We start from the raw sequence: 13,055 nt of genomic DNA on the forward strand, positions 1-13,055 counted from the left end.
AGTTATTGGATTCAAACAAACCCATCAATTATTCTCTCTTCCTCAGCTCCACAGTGAGTGAGACAGGGAAAATCAGAAAAGCAGCAATATTCCGGCTCCGCACTCTCCAATCACCCGCTGCCAGCAGAAAGCGGCGACTGCAGCTTCAATCAGCGGGTAACTGCACATCCCTGGGACGCAAGATACTCCAACCCGGGCCAAACCTCCCAATACACCGAGCACAGGCTCAGGAAAACGCAGGCAGATTATATCCCGCTCACTAAACCTCCGAGCAGCTTTTACAGAATACCCGAGTGAGTGAGTCACAAATAAAAGTCACACCAACTTTCTAAATCTTTTCACTGCAAAATTCCTTTATTTTATTGAAATGCTGACAGTGAATCTGAAAATGAGCAACATGGGATTTGTGTTACCGAGTGACTTGCTTTCCATTGTTTGTCCATCAGGTTTGCAATTGAATTTGTGTTGGACATTGAAGCGAATCTGATTTCAAAATGAGGACACAAAGCAGTTAAGTATTAAATCCAGAAACAAATCCTGAGGAAAATCGATCACAGTATTTGGAAGGAGGTGCAGCTAAGAAGTGGAAGATGTGAATGATGTTATTGGTGATTGAGAGGAATGCATTGCAACCTTGGGGCATTTGTAGGTCGATTATGTTCCACACCTTAAAATTCAGAATAAGCTGAGGTATCGGGTGGAAAGCAGCAGGTTTATCCACGTGTGTTGGCATATGGAGCCACTTTCTATATTCCCGGCTAGCTCAGTCGGTAGAGCATGCGACTCTCAATCTCAGGATCGTGGATTCGAGCCACACGCTGGGCGCTATAATGTCTTAAAAATCCAAATAAGATTTGTGCGGCTTGGAAACGTTCATTCTGTGTCTCTCACCAGCTGTGAAGTATTTCCATCGTTCGCAGTAATTTGCTTTTATCGTTTTACTTTTGCTGCTTGCTGCTTGAAATAAAAAACACCAATTTCTGTGTCTCCTCTGAAACTTACAAGACAGACATTCACCATTAAAAGCAACTGACACACATCAAATTAAATGCATGTCTTTCTGCTTCTACTTCTGCCTCGCCTCCAGCTCCCTCTGCCTGTCCAGCTCCCAAGTCAATTAGCTGCTTGATGCAGACACAGTCAAATAGTGGGAATGGATAAAATTCGTGGGTAAAGAGACACCTGGATATTACCTTCCTGGTTCTCCCAGATACTGATTACAGGAATGTGCCCAGTGCCGATTATCTCTCCCAGTTGTTCAGCTTTTTAATTGATTTTCACACTGGGTTTCAATGTGAAGAAAGCAGAGCTGTGATAAGCTTATATTGTTCAGCAGATGTACTGCAGGAAAATACAGAACAGGCTGATGATAACAGTGCTCTTTGGACGCGGTGAGCTCCAGTGAAGGATTGGCACCATTAATGTGTCGCTCAATTAGTCTCGTGACAAATCCCGTGCTGGAAATGACAAGAAAACTCACTGAATTTGCTCCATGTTTTGGTTTCAAAAGAGCCGAATACAAGGTAAGAAAGGACATCTCGCTGGAGTGGGTTATAAAATGGCAGAATGATCTGTGCTGTTGGGAAACCTAAAATTATGGAAAATTACAAAAAGAGGCCATTCGGACGGGCGTGCTGCTTTCAAAGAGCAGCTATGATTGGTTGATCCACCAGGAGTGATATTTGTGTCAGTGCAAACGGCAGCCACAAAATTCGTACTTCTCCCACCCATATTTTGCCTCACACCAACATTTCTATATTCAGCGCTTTGCACCCAGATCTTCTCCTCCTCGTCCTTCATTCCCTTACCCCACTTGAACCAAGTGTGACGTTTTCCGGCTCGGAGGCGAAACTTAAACTCTCATTCCTCTGCTTCTGGTGGAGCTTTTAAACCTTTCCAATCAATGAAAAATCAACGCTCGTTCCAACAAATTCAATAGCTCGACACTCCCTGACCGGGAAACGAACGCACGCTATGGTGGGGAGAGCGCTGAATTCTGACCACTCGACCACCAGGTAATATTTTTCGATTTGGCTTATCTACGCTGCTCTTGCCTATTGTTTTTCAGTTCAGATCTCTTTCACCACAAAATTGCCTGTTTAGGTTCAAGATAAACGACTTTGTCAGCCAATGAAAATATTGGTTGCTGTGAGCTGGAACATGAAATCGATAGTGAAGTGAAATAGCCCCACAAGCTGCACATGCGCAGCTTTCAATTTCCAAAACCCTCCACCCTATTCGCTGTTGGTCCAATGGAAGCGCCAATCCCGAGTCACTGGACATCAGGGAAACTACCAATAAGGCTTGAGATTTGGATTATGGAGGCAACTTTTGACATTTTTTTTTTCATTCCCGATCTCTTTCACAATTCTCTCCGGTAAATGGTCTGTTTAAGTTGAACACAAGCGACTTCTTCACCAATGAGAAGAACCATTGTCCCTGCTTCGCCTCCAGCTCCCTCTGTCCATCCAGCTCCCAGGTCAATCAGCAGCTTGATGCAGACACAGTCAGTTCGTGGGAATGGGTAAAACTCGAGGGTAAAGATACACGAGGATCTCATCTTCCCGATTCTCCCATATACTGATTACAGGAATGTGCCCAGTGCCGATTATCCACAGCCACGCTCTCCTTCCAGTTGTTCAGCTTTGAAATTGATTTTCACATTGGATTTCAATGTGAAGAAAGCAGAGCTGTGATAAGCTTATATTGTTCAGCAGGTGTACTGAAAGAAGGTACAAGACAGGTTGATGATAACAGTGCTCTTTGGACGCGGTGAGCTCCAGGGAAGGATTGGCACCATTAATGTGTCGCTCAATTAGTCTCGTGACAAATCTCGTGCTGGAAATGACAAGAAAACAAAGTGAATTTGCTCTATGTTTAGGTTCAAAAGAGCCGAATACAAGGTAAGAAATTACATCTCGCTCGAGTGTGTTTAAAATGGCAGAATGACCCGTGCTGGTGGGAAACATAAAATTATAGAAAGTTACAGCACAGAAAGAGGCCATTCGGCCGGGCTGCTTTCGGAAATGGAACAAACATTGAGCCAAGTTGGTGACATCCTTGCTTTCTGGGTGTGTCTCTCCTTAGGCCTCTGTCACTCTCGGTGTCTATTCCAGTGATTGTTTGATCCAAGTGTGATGTTTTCCAGCTCTGAGGGGGAACTCTCAGGAGGGCAGGAGGCAGAGAGTAGGGATAAGGGGGTCCTTCTCAGGATGGCGGCTGGTGACTAGTGGAGTTCCGCAGGGGTCAGTGTTGGGACCACAACTTTTCACTTTATACATTAATGATCTACATGCAGGAACTGAGAGCATCCTGGCTAAGTTTGCAGATGATACAGAGATAGATGAAGGGACAGGTAGTATTGAGGAGGCGGGGAGGCTACAGAAGGATTTGGACAGGTTAGGAGAATGGGCAAAGAAGTGGCAGATGGAATACAACGTGGGGAAGTGTGAGGTCATGCACTTTGGTAGGGAGAATAGAGGCATAGACTATTCACTAAATGGGGAGAGAATTCAGAAATCTGGAGTACAAAGGGACTTGGGAGTCCTAGTCCAAGATTCTCTTAAGGTTAACTTGCAGGTTGAGTCGGTAGTAAGGAAGGCAAATGCAATGTTGGCATTTATTTTGGGGAGGACTATAATATAAAAGCAGGAATGGGCTGCTGGGGCTTTATAAGGCTCTAGTCAGACCAGATTTAGAATATTGTGAGCAATTTTGGGCCCCGTATTTCAGGAAGGGTGTTCTGGCGCTGGAGAGAGTCCAGGGGAGGTTCATGAGAACGATCCCAGGAATGAAAGGCTTAACATATGAGGAACGTTTGAGGACTCTGGGTCTATACTCGATGGAGTTTAGAAGGATGAGGGGAATCTGATTGAAACTTACAGAATACTGAAAGACATGGATAGAGTGGGTAAGATGTTTCCAATAGTAGGAGAGACTAGGACCCGAGGGCACAGCCTTAGAGTAAAGGGAAGACATTTTAGAACAGAGATGAGGAGAATCTTCTTTCGCCAGAGAGTGGTGAATCTATGGACAGGTCATTGAGTGTATTTAATGGCGTTGAGAAACTTATCAGCCATGATTGAATGGCAGAGCAGACTCGATGGGCCGAATGGCCTAATTTCTGTTCCTATGTTCTGTCACTTCTCTGATGGAGATTTTAAACTTCTCCAATCAATGAATAATTAACACTCGTTCCTACGAATTGATTAATTCTACACCCCCTGACCGGGAATCGAACCCAGCCCGCTTCGGTGAGAGCGCCGAATCCAGACCACTAGACAACCAGGGAAGCTATACCATTAGTTTTCGATTTGGCTTATCTACGCTGCTTTTGCCTTTTGCTTTTCAGTTCAGATCTCTTTCACTCCAAAACTGCCTGTTTCGTTTCAAGACAAACGACTTTGTCAGTCAATGAAAACAACGGTTGCTCTGAGCTGGAACATGAAATCGACAGTAAGTTGAAATAGCCCCACAAGCTGCTCATGCGCAACTTTCAATTTCCAAAAACCTCCACCCTATTCGCTGTTGGTCCAATGGAAGCGCCGATCCCGAGTCACTGAACATCAGGGAAACTACCAATAAGACTTGAGATTTGGATGATGGAGGCAACTTTTGACATTTTTTTTTCATTCGGGATCTCCTCCAGGGACAACGTTCTCCGACCAAATGGTCTGTTTAAGCTGAACACAAGCGATTCCTTAACCATTGAGAAGAACCATTGCTGTTAGCTGGAACATGAAATCGATACTTTCCTCCTTTAAGACAGTTCTTAAAGCCTCCCCCTTTGACCGAGCTTTTAGTCATCTGACCGAATTTGAGGCTCGGTGTCACACTTTGTTATATAATGATCCTGGGGAACGCCTTATGACGTTTCAGTAGGTTAAAGGCACTTTATAAATCTAAGTTGTTGTTGTAGGATAGAAATAGAAAGGGCCAATCTCCTGTTTTATCTTTCATGCTGATGCTTTTCTCTGTGACATTTTAACATGAATTCACACAACTAATGTGAAATAAGTTTGCGACATTAAAAACGTTTTCATCCCCTCAGGGAACTGGACCACATTGACAATCACAGAGGAACAGATACAGAGATATACACCGAGAGTGACAAAGGCCTAAGGAGAGACACACACCCAGAAAGCATGGGTGTTATCAACTTGGCTCAGTGTTTATTCCATTTCCGAAAGCAAATTTCCTGAATGCTGACAAATGAATGGGAATCAAAAAATACGGACCGATTCGGATGGGTTTCCTTCTAATTAACTGATAATTAATTTGGTTAAAATCAAAAATGGTGAAAACCTTAGTCAGCAGGATTCCAACCCTTGTGTTCATAATCACAACAAACTGAAATTATCGGGCTTTCGCTCACACTCAAATAAACACTCACACTCAAACAAGCTTGGAATATGCTCTTGCCAGGTTCCAAACCGCAGCTCCATGATATGTGAAGCGAATATGACCCCACTCGCCTCTATAAACCCTGCGCTGTAAAGATCCCAATGTAGCTGTCTGGAAGGTTAAGCAGTGACGTCATGCAGCAGCACTTTGGGTCTTTGTTTTGAAGAAATGGAATTCGGCTGTTCTCATTAGGAATGCTGGAGACAGACTGAATAACAATGTCATCATCAAATGGCATAGCGCAGTAAGAGGATCTTCCACACATGGTGTCTATGTCAGTTTTGTACAAAGAGCTTTATAATTATTGACAATTTCCTTCTCTTTCTCCTTAGCCCTGTTTTTTCGCTTTCAAGCCATTGAACAATTCCCATTTGGAATTCGGTGTTAAGGAAAGCAATATTGAAAGCTTCAGCTGGTTCTTCACCAGAGCATAAACTTTAGTCTTGCTCCAGGGACTGACGTTTGCAGTGCTTTACTTTGGTCAGAAGTTCAAGGCAATATAATTTGCAGGTAAACCTGGATTTTGTTTTATTCATTCACGTGAGGTGGGCTTTGCTGTCTGGGCTAGCATTTATTGTCCATCCCTAATTGCCCTTGGGAAGGTGGTCTGCCTTCTTGAACCGCTGCAGTCCATGTTGTGTAGGTACTTCCACTTTGCTGTTAGGGAGGGAGTTCCAGGATTTTGAGCCAGTGACAGTGAAGGAACGGCGATATATTTCCAAGTCAGGATGGTGAGTGAATTGAAGGGGAACTTCCAGGTGATGGTTCCTATCTATCTGCTGCCTTCGTCCTTCTAGCTGGGAATGGTCGTGGGTTTGGGCACTAATGTCTAAGCAGCCTTGGTGAATTCCTGTAGTGCATCTTGTAGATGGTACACACTGCTGCTACTGTGCATTGGTGGTGAAGGGTGTGAATGTAGATGTGGTGCCAGTCAAGTAGACTGCTTTGCCTTGGACAGTGTCCAGCTTCTTCAGTGTTGCGGGGGCTGCACTAATCCAAGTAAGTGGGGAATATCCTATCACACTCCTAACTTGCGCCTTGTAGATGGTAGACAGGCTTTGGGGAGTCAGTTGGTGAGTTACACGTTGCACGATTCCTAACCTCTGACCTGCTCTTGTAGCCACAGTGTTTATATGGCTAATCCAGTTCAGTTCCTGGTCAATGGGAACCACCAGGATGTTGATAGTGAGGGATTCAGTGATGGTAATGTCTTTGAACATCAAGACGCGATGGTTGGATTCTCTCCTGTTGGAGATGGTCATTGCCTGACACTTCTGGGGTGCGAATGTTACTTGCCACTTGTCAGCCCAAGCCTGGATATTGCCCAGGTCTTGCTGCATTTGGACATGGGCTGCTTCAGTATCTGAGGAAACGGGTATGGTGCTGAACATTGTGCAATCATCACCTAACTTTTTACTTCTGACCTTATGATGGATGGAAGTTCATTGCTGAAGATGGTTGGACCGAGGACACTACCCTAAGGAACTCCTGCAGTGATGTCCTGGAGCTAAGGTGACTGACTCCAACAACCACAGTCAACTTCCTTTGTGCTAGGTATGACTCCAACAAGCGGTGAGATTCCCCCTGATTCCATTGAGTCCAGTTGTGCTCGGGCACCTTGATGCCACACTCGGTCAAATGCTGATCTCACCTCATTTCGGGATTTCAGATCTTTTGTTTATATTTGAACCAAGTCTGTAATGAGATTAGGAGCTGAGTGGTCCTTGCGGAACCCAAGCTGGGCATCAGTGAGCAGGTTATTGTTAAGTCAGTGCCGCTTGATAGCACTGTTGCTGAATCCTTCCAATACTTTACCGATGATGGAGAGTAGACTGATGGGCCGGTAATTGGCCGGGTTGGATCATTCTCACTCTTTCTTTCCCAGTTTGGTCGGAAGAACGAGGAGAGACAGTGTAAATTGCAGGATTCCGGGGAAAAGGTCAGGTAATGGCAGTGACAGGACGGGCAGAAAGACCGCTTTCTCCACTGTAGGCATTGCATGCTTTCATACAAATAATAGCGGCATGCGACTAGTTTCTGTAGTTATGGCCGAGCGGTTAAGGCGATGGATTAGAAAATTATTGGGGTAAGACTGCACAGGTTCGAATTCTGCGAATGACATTTCTCATTATTTCTGATTTTATCCGCGTGCAGACGGAATTAATTATCTTTTGAATCGAGGAAAAACGCTCCAAACACACCCCTGATCTCTTATTTCCATTCATTTTTCACCCTTCTGCAAATCTTCAGTGGGAATTGGAAAAAACAAAACTGAGCCAATTTGGTGACATGATTTCACTGTGGCATTTGTCTCCCCTTAGGCCTCTGTCAGTCTCGGTGTATATCTCTGTGTGTGTTCCTCTGTGTGGGTCAATGTGGTTCAGGTCCCCGAGGAGGTGAACACATTTTTACGAGAACAAACTGTATTCACATTAGTTGTGCAACTTCACATTTCAATGTTACAGTGAAAAATATCAGGATGAAAGAGACAAGAGTAGTTTGTATCTTTCTACGTATGGACTACAACAACAACTTATATTTATAAAGCTCCTTTTTCCTAATGAAACGTCGCAAGGCGTTCCCCAGGAGTATTTTATCACAAAGTGTGACACTGAGCCACATAATCGGTCAGATGACTAAAAGCTTGGTCAAAAGGGGAGGCTTTAAGAACTGTCTTAAAGGAGGAAAGTATCGATTTCATGTTCCAGCGAACAGCAAAGGTTCTTCTCATTGGCTGAATACGTCACTTGTGTTCATCCGACACAGACCATTTGGCCAAAGAAACTTGTCCTTGGTGAAGTTTGTAAAAGTAAACTCGACTACAGTTTGGCGGCCTACAAACAATGCCCACCAATGTTTGCTGCCTCTTGCTGTTTCTTAGCTCCACCCAAACTGATTCTACATCTTGATCCTTCAATGTAAGATCCTCTCTCACTAATGTACCGATCTCATTCCTTATTAAAAGCGCGACCCCGCCTCATTTTCCTTTTTGCCCATTCTTCCTAAATGACGAATATCATTCAGATCAACCAATCACACTGCTCTTTGGAAGCAGCACACAGGGCCGAATGGCCTCTATCTTTGCTGTAACTTTCTGTCATTTTATGTTTCCTAACACCACGGTTAAGATGAACTTTCTTATCTTCTATGTGATGCTTTGAATTCAAGACAATAAGCAAATTCAGCGAGTTTTCTTATCATTTCCAGGACAGAATTTGGAACCGGTCTCGTTGAACGACAAATAAATGGTCTCAATCGTTAGATGCAGCTCACCGAGTCCAAACAGACACCGTGAGCATCAGCCTGTTATATACATTCTTGCTGTACATATTCTGAGCTATAAGCTGATCACATCTCCACTTTCTGCACATTGAAAGGCAGTGTCAAAATAAGCACAATTTCAAATCTTAACAACACACATATTTGTGATTTTGTGTGTGTGTCAATGTGGTTCAGTTTCCCATTTTCACCACCCAAACATTATCCATGTTAGTTCTCTGACTTCATATCAGCAAAAAAAAAAGCAGTTAACAGGACATTTCTCTCTTTATTTTGAGTGGAGACTGTCCAGCAACTAAACTTCTGGATGTTACAAAGCGGAGGATGATTGAAGTTTTCAGATGATCTTATTAAGTAACTGAGAATGCTGGAGGGGCCGAATGGCCAATTCCTGAACATTATTTTTTATGTCCTAATTCAGTGCCAATGTTTGTGTCTAATCTGAATGTGGTAGTGAGGCCGAGCGGGCTCAGCCGCTGGTTCAGGTTCCGATCTCTCTGGTGATTTGGGCTTTACTCCCACCGCTGCCAAACTTTCTGGTGCTTTGTTATTTGAGACGCTTCCAAAAGATTCTCTGTGCGGTGAAGGAGCAGCTGATCTGTGCAATGTTGTATTTCATTTGGAAGAATGAGGAGAGACAGTGTAAATCCCAGGTTGACTGGGAAAAGGTGGGGCAATGGCACGGACTGGAAGACCTTCTTTCACTGGAACTCTCTGTATTCATTCTATTATTTTAAACAAACAATATGCAGCCTTTACCCAGTTGTCCTGGCCGAATGGTTGAGGCGTTTTTCCACGTGGTTTCAATCGTGCCAACTCCCCTTCTTCTCATTCCTGATTGACACAAACTGTCAGCAGAATAAATTATCAGTCAAATGAAAAAGAAAACTACCCAAACACCCCCGTGTTTCTGACTTCAGTTCATCTGCAAACATTCATTACATTTGGAGTCTGAAATGGAACAATAATTGGCCAAGTTAGTGACATCCTTGCTTTCTGGGTGTTTGTCTCTCCTTCGGCCTCTGTCACTCTCGTTGTATGTGTCGGTGTGTGTTCCTCTGTGTGTGTCAATACGGTTCAGTTCCCCGAGGGGATGGACACATATTCACCAACACAACCTTGATTAACATTGGTTGTGCAACTTCATATTAAAATGTCAAAGAGAAAAATATCAGGATGAACGATGCAAGTGGAGTTTGCAATGTTTGGAAAGAGGTGCAGCAAAGAAGTGGAAGATGTGAATGATGTTATTGATGATTGAGAGGAAGGCATTACAACCTTGTGGATTTTGTAGGTCGATTACCTTCCACAGCTTGAAATTCAGAACAAGCTGAGGCTCCAGGAGGAAACAACATTGATCTCCCTGAATTTTCACATAGGAAATAACGCGCGTGCATGCCCGGCTAGGTTGTGACAGAGACAGGGCGGGCAGAAGGTCCTCTTTGTCTGCTGTAACCATTCTATAACTTCATATAAATAATACAGGCCTATTGCCAACATCTGTAGTCGTGGCCGAGTGGATAAGGCGATGGATTCGAAATCCATTTGGGTTACCCTGCGCAGGTTCAAATCCTGCCGACTACTTTTTCCATTATTTCTGATTTTAACCCTTGTAAATGGGATCGACATTTCCACAACATCTGCGGTAGCAAAGATTGACCAGTGGGTGGCAGTGGAACCGTGATTGCCTACATCACATGAAGCAGAAGCGGTCTCAGTTATTACTGCATTTGGCACTGTCTCTGTTCATATTAACTTAGATGCCGTTTCTGTTCCTATTACACTAGGACATGTCTCTAATCATGTTAGAGAAGGTCATCTCTCAGTTGTTTCTGTAACTGGTTCAATCTCAGTTGTTAATGTACTGGACTATGGCCATAATACAGTTGGCACTATCTCAGTCATGACTGCACTGAAGCAGGTCTCAACCAAAGTTACAATAAGCCATGCCCCAGTTGACACTGCATTAGAGCTTGTCTCTGGTTATAGACAACTAGAACATGTTTTTATTTGCATTTCACAAGACTCTGTCTCAGCTATTATTCCAGTAGAACCTGCCACGTGTCTATCAAACTGGACCCTGTCTCAGGTAATGCTGCACCAATACATGCCTCCATTCATATCACACAATTCCCTGTTTCTGTTGTTATTGTCCAATACCATTACTCTCTTATTGCTGTACTGGTGCATGTCTCTGTTTTTATTGATCTCGTACCTTTGCCGGTATTTAATTCGCCAGACACTGCGTCAGTTGATATTAAAAAGAGCCCTGAATTATGTGAAGCTGCACTAGAGCGTGTATCAGTTTTCTTAAACTGGATCCGGTCAGTGTTATTGCTACACTAGGCTGGTTCGTATTACACAAGATCCTGTCTCAATTATTACTGCACTCGGCACTGTCTCACTTATGTTTCACTAGGTCGCGGCGCTGCTTATAACACACTCAATCATGTCTGCACTTATATTCCTCTAGACAGTATTTCAGAACAATTTACACTAGACTCTGTATCAGCCTGTATTACACTCGAGCTTGTTCTCTTTTTAATTAAAATGGATCCTGTCTTTGCAGAGACTTTGTCTTTGTACCTCTGTCTCTGCTTCTATCCCACTCTCCCTTTCCCTGTTTTTACTCCACGAGATCATGTCTATCTCTCTTACACTGGTGGCACTCTCCGATATTACAGCCTTAGACTCTCTCTGGGAAGCAATTACCCTGTGCCCTGTGCCTGTAATAACTGCCCTATTTCACTTGATGTTGATCCAGGCCCTGTATCGGTAACTATTGCACTAGACCCATCTCCGCTATTACAGCAGTAGACCTTGTCTATGTTAATATAGCACTCGTCCCTGCCCCTGTTATTCGTGCACTAAGTCACGTCTTTGCTTAAGTAACATTAGATGGCCTCTCTAGTAATGCCTCTGCTTAAATTGCACTAGGCCCTGTCTCAGTACTTACCACACCAGGCTCTGTCTCTGTTGTTACTACACTATTCTATGTCTCTATAAGGTGAACGTTGAGTTAGAAATGGGCCTCTGACTTTGGCCTAAAACTACAGGTTTTGACTGTTTGTTCTGCGCAGCTCCTAATATTCAGTTTCATTACAGCCAACAGTATTACATATGAGACATCACCTGTTCTGTGTGTCGGTGTGAAAAGGAATCATGCTGCGTCATTCCACAAAGATAAAAGATGTATATTCACCAGAATGTTTCATTTTATTTTATTTTCTCTTATTCAAACTGTAACTACAGATCGTCAAATAACGTAAATATTCATTGATAGTATATTCTGTTGTGTGCTCTTTTTTAGAAATTCATGTCATACCAAACATTTCTTTGCTAAGACGGGCACGTTTGTCACCACAATCACTTAATGTCTGTCATATCTCTATCTGAGACAGCGTCTCACTCACTGAATTGTATTGATTTCTCTCTCTCAGATAAAAGCAAAATACTGCGGATGCTGGAAATCTGAAACAAAAACAAAAATACCTGGAAAAACCCAGCAGGCCTGACAGTAACTGCGGAGAGGAGCACAGTTGACGTTTTGAGTCCGTGTGACTCTTCTTCAGAACTAAGGAAATGGAGAAATGCGGTGAAATATAAGCTGGTAGTGGAGGGTGGGGCAGGTTGAGCTGGAGAGAGGGGCAGTGATAGGCGGAGGCAAAGAATAGATGTCGTAGACAAAAGGACAAAGAGATGTTGACGGTGGTGATATTAGCTAAGAAATGTGCTAATAGGTGACATTAAGGGTAGAAATCAGGACGAGCAAGGTAGAGATAGCCCTAGTGGGGGTGGGGTGGGGGGAAGGGATCGAAATAGGCTAAAAGGTAGAGATAAAACAATGGATGGAAATACATTTACAAATAATGGAAATAGGTGGGAAAAGAAAAAATATATATACATTGTTGGAAAAAAAAGGGGGATCGGAAAGGGGGTGGGAATGGAGGACAGAGTTCATGATCTAAAGTTTTTGAACTCAATATTCAGTCCGGAAGGCTGTAAAGTGCCTCGTCGGAAGATGAGGTGCTGTTCCTCCAGTTTGCGTTGAGCTTTACTGGAACAGTGCACCAAGCCAAGGACAGACATGTGGACATGAGGGCAGGGTGGTGTGTTGAAATGGCAAGCGACAGGGAGGTCTGAGTCATGTTCGCAGACAGACCGAAGGTGTTCCACAAAGCGGTCACCCAGTCTGCGTTTGGTCTCTCCAATGTACAGGAAACCACATTGGGAGCATCAAATGCAGTAGACTAAATTGAGGGAAGTGCAAGTGAAATGCTGCTTCACTTGAAAGGAATATTTTGGCCCTTGGACAGTGAAGAGGGGGGAAGTAAAGGGGCAGGTGTTGCACCTTTTGCTGTTGCATGGGAAGG

At 43.7% G+C, this 13,055-nt stretch overlaps 2 protein-coding genes and 1 non-coding gene across 3 annotated transcripts in view; 2 read left to right on the forward strand and 1 right to left on the reverse strand.

Moving 5' to 3' along the window:
- LOC144697680 (uncharacterized) overlaps positions 1 to 13,055 on the forward strand; it is a 242,269-nt gene that overhangs the window by 199,198 nt on the left and 30,016 nt on the right. The gene's annotated exons all lie outside the window — the stretch shown is intronic.
- Positions 1 to 13,055, reverse strand: part of LOC144698082 (uncharacterized) — a 126,372-nt gene that overhangs the window by 29,090 nt on the left and 84,227 nt on the right. The window lies entirely within an intron of this gene.
- On the forward strand, positions 10,185 to 10,266 carry trnas-cga (transfer RNA serine (anticodon CGA)). Its single transcript has one exon. It is a non-coding gene; the product is annotated as a tRNA-Ser (tRNA).

Source organism: Cetorhinus maximus, chromosome 23 (assembly GCF_964194155.1).
Source record: "Cetorhinus maximus chromosome 23, sCetMax3.hap1.1, whole genome shotgun sequence".
NCBI classification, from domain to species: Eukaryota; Metazoa; Chordata; class Chondrichthyes; order Lamniformes; family Cetorhinidae; genus Cetorhinus; species Cetorhinus maximus.